General features: G+C 37.6%; 1 pseudogene; it reads left to right on the forward strand.

The window, feature by feature from the left end:
- The first annotated feature begins 5,007 nt into the window (after positions 1-5,007).
- LOC104093601 (protein FAR1-RELATED SEQUENCE 6-like) lies at positions 5,008-7,089 on the forward strand (annotated as a pseudogene).
- The last annotated feature ends 445 nt before the right edge of the window (positions 7,090-7,534 follow it).

The following is a 7,534-nucleotide window of genomic DNA, read 5'->3' on the forward strand; positions in this document are numbered from 1 at the left end:
TATTTTGGAGGTCTGTAGTAGATTTAGGCTTGAATTGGCGAAAGTTACATTTTCGGCGATTTCGACTGATAGTGAAAATTTTGATATCGAGCTCGGAATGGATTTTCGAAAATGGATGTAGGTTTGTAGTATCATTTGTGACATGTGTGTAAAATTTGAGGTAATTCGGGCTACATTTGATGTGGTTCGGAATCGTTTGTAGAATTTGGAAAATTCTAAGTTCTTAGGCTTGAATCCGTGCTTAATTGATGATTTTTGGTGTTGTTCGATGTGGTTTGAAGGATCGACTAAGTTCTTATGGTATTATAGGATTGTTTGGTAGGTTTGGTTGAGGTCCCGGGGGGTCTCAGGTGTGTTTCAGATGCTTAACGGAATGAAATCGGACTTAGGAAAAATCTGGTGCTTTTGCTGGGTTTGCTGTAATCGCACTTACGCAAGGCTGCCCGCAGGTGCGAGCAAATTGGCGCAGAATTGGGAAAATGGAGGAGTGCCAGGGATCGCAGGTACGGGGTGTTTTCTGCATCTGCGATGCCCGCAGATGCGTTAGGGGTCTTCGCAGGTGCGCAAGGTCCGCAGAAGCGGAAGGGAATTCCGTAGGCGCGCACGCGCAGATGCGGCCCTTTCATCGCAGGTGTGAAGGTAGAGGGGGCAAGTGAATTGCGTAGATGCGCACAACTTCCGCACAAGCGCACCCGCAGGTGAGAGCCTAGGCTCTGCATGTGCAGAAATACCTGGGCAGTGGTTAAAACCGAAGGGCTTCGCGATTTTTGTCATTTTTGGACTTTGCAACTCGGTTTAGGGCGATGTTTGAGAGCATTTTCGAGGGATTTCTTGAAGTAAGTCACTTGTGCTTATTTTTGATCAATAATCTTTCTTCCCCATGTATTTTCCCACCTAGTTAGTGTGTATTTAAGGTGAAAATTGGGAATTGGAGGTTAGGGATTTGGAAGTTTGATTTGTGGATTTTGAGGACCATTTGGTGTCAGATTTTAGTAATTTTGATATGGTTAGACTCGTAAGTGAACGAGCTTTTGTATTTTATAATTTTTATCCGATTCTGAGACGTGGGCCCCACGGGCAAAATTTGAGTTAATTTTGAAATTTTTGTTAAAATGTTGATTTCGTTAATTAGATGAGTCTATTATTGTTGTAATTATGATATGTAATTGCTTTTGGCTATATTGGGCCATTCAGAGCCGGATATTCATGGAAAGGGCATTCTTACGGATTGATTGAGCTTGACTCAAAGTAAGTGGCTTGCCTAACTTTGTATGGGGGAAATCCCCTTAAGATTTGGAACTATTGTGTTATGTAAGTGTCGTGTACGTGAGGTGACGAGTATGTACACGGGCTAGTTGTGGTAAAACCCGATTTTCTTACCGAGCAGCAACATGTTTTCCTATTATTTTGAGTTATACCATTTTAATGAATACTAATCTATTTTCATTCTTAATTGAGTTATTCCAATATGTGTAGCTATCGTGTTTAGTCTAATATAACATGTCTATGTGTCTTAATTGTTTATGTGAATTATGTGCATTATGCTTAGTGATTTTCCTGCTTCTTCCCTGACTGGTACTTAGACTAAAATTGTAAGAATTTCGTGATGTAGTTGTATTGCTATCATTCGCGCTGCATATTTACTTTGGGACTACGGAATGGTATTTCGGGAGATCCCCCTGTAGTGCATATTTACTTTGGGACTATGGAACGGTATTTCGGGAGATCCTACTGTACTGCATATTTACTTTGGGACTACGAAACGGTATTCTTGGAGATCCCCCAGTACTGCATATTTACTTTGGAACTACAGAACGGTATTCCGGGAGATCCCCCTACTCATTTACGTTTGGGACTACGAGATGGTATCTCAGAAGATCCCCTGTTGTGTTTCTGTGTACTGAGTTGTTACCTTCTATGATTTCATTGTTATTAAATTTCAACCTTTATTTTATTGCGGTATTATACTCTATATTATTTTATTATATATTTATCAGTAGGGTCCTGACCCGACCTCGTCACTACTCGACCGAGGTTAGGCTTGGCACTTACTGGGTACCGATTATGTTGTACTCATGCTACTCTCTGCACATATTTTTCGTGTGCAGATCCAGGTGCACCTTATCAGCCGCACTATCAGTGAGCCGGGACAGTTTTGGAGACTTCAAAGTATATCTGCCGCGTCCGCAGACCTCGGAGTCCCCTTCTACTCTTTCCTATGTCCATTATCTTCTGTATTTTTCCTTGTTAGACTCTGATGTATAGAGACACTAGATCTTTCCTTCTATAGTTTGTGATTCACGATGTTCCGGGTTTTGGGATTTGTTGTGTATTTTTGAATAGTTAGTTAAATTTATATTTTTATTTTATTATTCCGCAAAAAATGTTAGGCTTACCTAGTTGTAGAGACTAGGTGCCGTCACGACGTCACACGGAGGAGAAATTGGGTCATGAAAAGTTGGTATCAGAGCTCTAGGTTCTTTTTGTGTATTGTAATTCTTTTTGTGTATTGTAAGAAACATATTGAGAGTATGAAAAATTATTAGAGAAGTGAATATTAAGAAACACTTGTGTAAAATTTCTCCCTAAATTTGTGAGAAATTCTCTTAGGTATATATAGCCTAGTTATATTAGATATACATCTCTACTTTTGTACTTTTATGTATAGACGTGATTTAGTAGGACTCGATGAAGATATATTTGTTCGAACCACGTAAAAAGCTCAGAGTAAGTGGATTCTTTTTTTGTTATTCAAATTGCATCGGATTAGATTCAATGTTGAGGGCAAAGTGTATGCCCAATTTGCAGGATAATTGAGATGGAAATTAGCAAATTTTTGTACATCGTGAAGCTGAAAGACATGAACAACAAATCATCGTCCTTTACCTTCCGGACCTCATAAAAGTACTCAATTTCCGTCTTCTATCTCCTGACAATTTGGGCATTTCATTATGCCCTTCGCATTGAATTCGGATCCGATGCAGTCTGCATAACAAAGAAAAAATCCATTATCTGCAAGGAAACTCCGCTTTTGTCGAGCTAAAGCTAATCGAAGATGTCCATATGTTGCAACATATTTGACTTGGGAAACGTTAATGGAATTTTGAGATATTTAGAATAATTCCTTCTAAAGTGTTGAGTTTATATCATCATCTTTTAATATCCTCCTTTATTCATATATATTTTATTCAATTCATTCATATATCTGTTTTGGTTATGTACCTACATTTCTTGAAAAAGTATACACTGGTTATATATTGCCTCGTCGCAAAGTGGATGCTAAGCTATTATTTTAATATGCTAAAATATATACATCGATTATACATTAATCGGGTTTTGAAAAAGTGCTTGTTGCTACCGCCTTTTTATCACCCTTCTCTCCGTGGTGAATCCAGAATTTTAAAGTCATGGGTGCTCGCCGATTAAAATTTCAAAAGAAGAAGAAAATAGAGTTTAGTTGTGGGTGCTTACTCAATATTTGTATAAATTACCTATGTAAAATACTAAATATGATCAAAGGTAATGGGTGCTTAAGTACCCACAAGTGTGTATGTAGATCCGCTAATACTTCTCTATAGATGTTCAAGTTTAAAATTAAACTAAAATATTTTCAATCTGGGAACGATTTTGATTAATTGTATACCGACTTGTCATGAGACTTGCTTGTTTGGCCAAGCTTCTCCAATCCTAGAAGCACTTTTTGTTTTTAAAAAAGTATTTTTTTTTCAAAGTTGAAGTATTTGGCCAAGTTTTTGGAAGAAAAAAAAAGTGTTCTTGAGGAGAGGCAGAAGCAGTTTTGGAGAAGCAGAAAAAATACTAATGGCTGCTCAGAAGTGTTTTTCAAGTTAACTAGCCAAACACGGACTGCTTCTCACCAAAAGTACTTTTGAGAAAACACACTTCTCAAAATAAGCTGATTTTTGAAGGTTGACCAAAAAGGCTATTAATTAAGATAAAGGATCAGTGAACTCATGGAAATCTCCAAACACCAAACATTTCCTTTTTTCACATTTGCGGATCAAAATTTTGGTCCCATTTGAGGAGCCCAAATCATCTTTTTGGCCCGTAACTGAAATGACGCCAGAGTATTTTTTTTTTTAAATCCCTCCCAAATTAGGTAGAGTTGGTTTAAGCAAGCCTCACTTGTCGGTAGTTTCACTCAGCTGCGAGGCCGCTCCTCTCCATCCTCTCTGGCGAATTGAGTTGTAAGTCCCCCCTCCCAGTTCTTTAAAATAAACATTAATTTTTATATGTGATGATGGCTCCAAGATTGTGGTGCTACATTAATTACGATTCAATTTCTTCAAAAAAGAAAAGAAAAAAATATTATCATCTTGTTTCGAATTTTTAGTTCTTCAAATAAAAGTAACAAATTAAATTTATCTACTCTTCTAATAATCACAGACACTGGTTTCAATCTCTAAAAAATTTCAAACAACTAATAATTAGAGTGCACCGCATTATTCTGAAATTTTGTTTTTTATCCTATCCATGAGCTCTTCAAGTTAGTCGTTTATTAGAAAATTTGTTAGCTAATATTTATAACAGTATGTAATTATAGAGCTCACTGAAGGTTCTTCTTAGCGTTTATACAGTCTTTAAAATGTTGCAGATAATCTATAGGTTATTTGTAGTGTGTGACCCGAAGCAGTTGTTTCAAGCTAAACGAACATGATTGTGAGTGGATGTTGACCTGCATTTGGTGAGTTTAACAAAGTAGTATAAAATTTAAGCCAACGTTAAGTGATAATGGTTAGCTGTCAGTTGCTTTTATTAAGAGACAACGACTGAGATGACACCCTTTGTCATCTTAAAATTTAAGCCTAAGGTACATAATCAAATTCCATGTAGTGTTACTTGACAAAAAGGTTGAGATTGCTTGTGATATACCCAAGTTGTTTATTATTACAAGCAGATAATCAGATTGGCCTTTACGTGATTTTATTCCAATGAGTAGAAGTTTAATTTGCTAATATATTTTATCTATTTGATACATCTCAATTTCAAATGGAAGAAGCTTCTCTTGATGGTGAGCAAGATGTTACTCGGCAAGGCAGGAGGAGATTGCAAGAAATAGAGTCAGATACGTTAGATGACCAGAACAGTGAGCAAATTGAGTCGGATGAATTATTTGCTCAACATGGTGGGCAAATAAAGTCAGATAGGTTAGATGATCAAAATGGTTTTACTGATGGGCAGAAGGAATTTGTTGCCCCACCGCTAGGAATGGAGTTTGAATCGTATGATGATGCTTACAACTATTATAATTGTTATGCCAAGGAGATTGGTTTTCGTGTTAGAGTAAAGAATTCTTGGTTCAAAAGAAATAGCGGGGAGAAGTATGGTGCAGTGCTATGCTGCAGTAGCCAGGGCTTTAAGAGAATTAAAGATGTAAACCGGCTGTGTAAGGAAACTAGAATTGGTTGTCCTGCAATGATGAGGATCAGAATGGTGGACTCCAAAGGATGGAGAGTACTTGAAGTTACCCTTGAACATAATCATTTGTTAGGTGCAAAAGCATACAAGTTTATTAAGAAGACAGGTGCTGGAAATAAGAAAAGTTAGATTTTAACTATGATGCTGAAGTCCGAACAATCAAATTATATCAGGCACTTGTGATTGATGCAGGTGCGAATTGGAATGCCAATTTTAGTGCAAGGAGGTGCAAAACTTCATTTGATTGTCACGATAAGCTGAACTTGAGAAAGGGAGACACGCAAGCCATGTATAATTATTTCTGTCGTATGCAATTGACAAACCCAAACTTCTTTTACTTGATAGATCTGAATGATGAAGAGAAGTTGACGTCTGTGTTCTGGATTGATGCCAGGTCAAGGGCATATGCTTACTTCATTGATGTGATCTATTTTGATAATTCATATTTGTCCAACAAATATGAGATTCCTCTTGTGGCATTTGTGGGAACAAATCACCATGGTCAATCATTGTTGTTGGGCTGTGGCCTGCTTGCGGGCAAGGCAAAAGCCTCTTATATTTGGTTGTGTGTTCAAAGCTTCGCTCACCTGCTCACTTGGATGTTTCCCTCAAACAATTATTACAGAAAGATGCAAGATTTTGGAGAGTGTTATAAGTGTGTTTTTCTGAGGTCTTTTCATTGTTTTGCTCTATCACACATCATGAGGGAAGTTCCAGAAAAGTTGGGAGGGTTGCATAACCATGATGCTATTAGAAAGGCATTAATTAAAATAATATATGAGGCTCTAAAGCCATTTGATTTCGAAGCAGCATGGAGATTTATTATCCAAATATTTGGAGTTGGTGATCATGAGTGGATTCTTTCACTCTATGACGACCAAGCTAAATGGGCTTCAGTTTATTTGAAAAATACTTTTTTTGTTGGAATGTCCACTGCAAGGTGTAACGAGACATTGACTGCTTTTTTCGATAAATATTTGCACAAGCAAACTCCTCTAAAAGAGTTTCTTGACAAATATGAATGAGCTTTGCAGAAAAAGAACAAGGAAGAAGCAGTTGCAGATACAAAGTCGAGAAACTCGAACCCTGAATTCAAAACAAGATGTTCTTTTGAGTTGCAGCTTTCAAAAGTGTACACTAGAGAGATCTTCAAAAGATTTCAGTTAGGGGTGGAGGAGATGTATTCTTGTTTCATCACAACACAGTTACATGTTGACAGGCGGATGGTAACATTTTTGGTGAAGGAGCGTGTTTTGGGAGAGCAAAATAGGAGAGAGATATGAGATTATGAAGTTCTGTACAACAGAGCTGCAGCCGAAGTTCGTTGTATTTGCAGCTGCTTCAACTTCTATGGATATCTATGCAGGCATGCGTTGTGTGTACTGAACTTCAATGGTGTGGAAGAGATCCCTTCAAAGTACATTTTATCACATTGGAAAAATGATTACAGTGATTATGTGCATCAGATCTTGAATCCAGTTCTACTGAGTCCGCTGAACACGTTCATGATTTAGCCAGTTGTATAGAAGTGCATTACAAGTTTTGGAGGAAGGGGTGATTTCCTTAGATCATTAGAAAGTATCTCCAAGTGCATTTGAAGAGTCTCTGACCAGAGTTCACCACATTGAAGAAAACATAAATGTTATGGCATGAAAAAGAACAAAAAATAAAAAATAAAATAAGACGTTGTGGTACGTGAACTCAGGCGCTCACCGGAACCCTAGCTTCTGCTAGGCGCGTGAGGGGGCCTTTGGTCGCCGGTGCTTTCTGAACCTAATGGTGTTGTTGGTTTTTGCACAACACTCACCGAAAGTATGTTTACACAGATCAGATCGGAGGAGTCACCGGAAAGACGTACGTCGACTGATTTTTTTCTGTCCTGGATATTTCCCATTGCCGCTCTGATGCCATGTGAGAAATAGCAAGGGAAAAATATATTATTGATATGTTCTATGAAGTGTTTTACAATAGAGCTATTTATATACAATATTTACATATACCTAAAACCTTCTCGATCAATGTGGAACACTATACATGAACTAACTCTAACACTAGTTATACTCATCTTCCTTGCTCATCATATCAACATTGTATTGAA

This window comes from Nicotiana tomentosiformis, chromosome 3 (genome assembly GCF_000390325.3).
Source record: "Nicotiana tomentosiformis chromosome 3, ASM39032v3, whole genome shotgun sequence".
Lineage (NCBI taxonomy): Eukaryota > Viridiplantae > Streptophyta > Magnoliopsida > Solanales > Solanaceae > Nicotiana > Nicotiana tomentosiformis.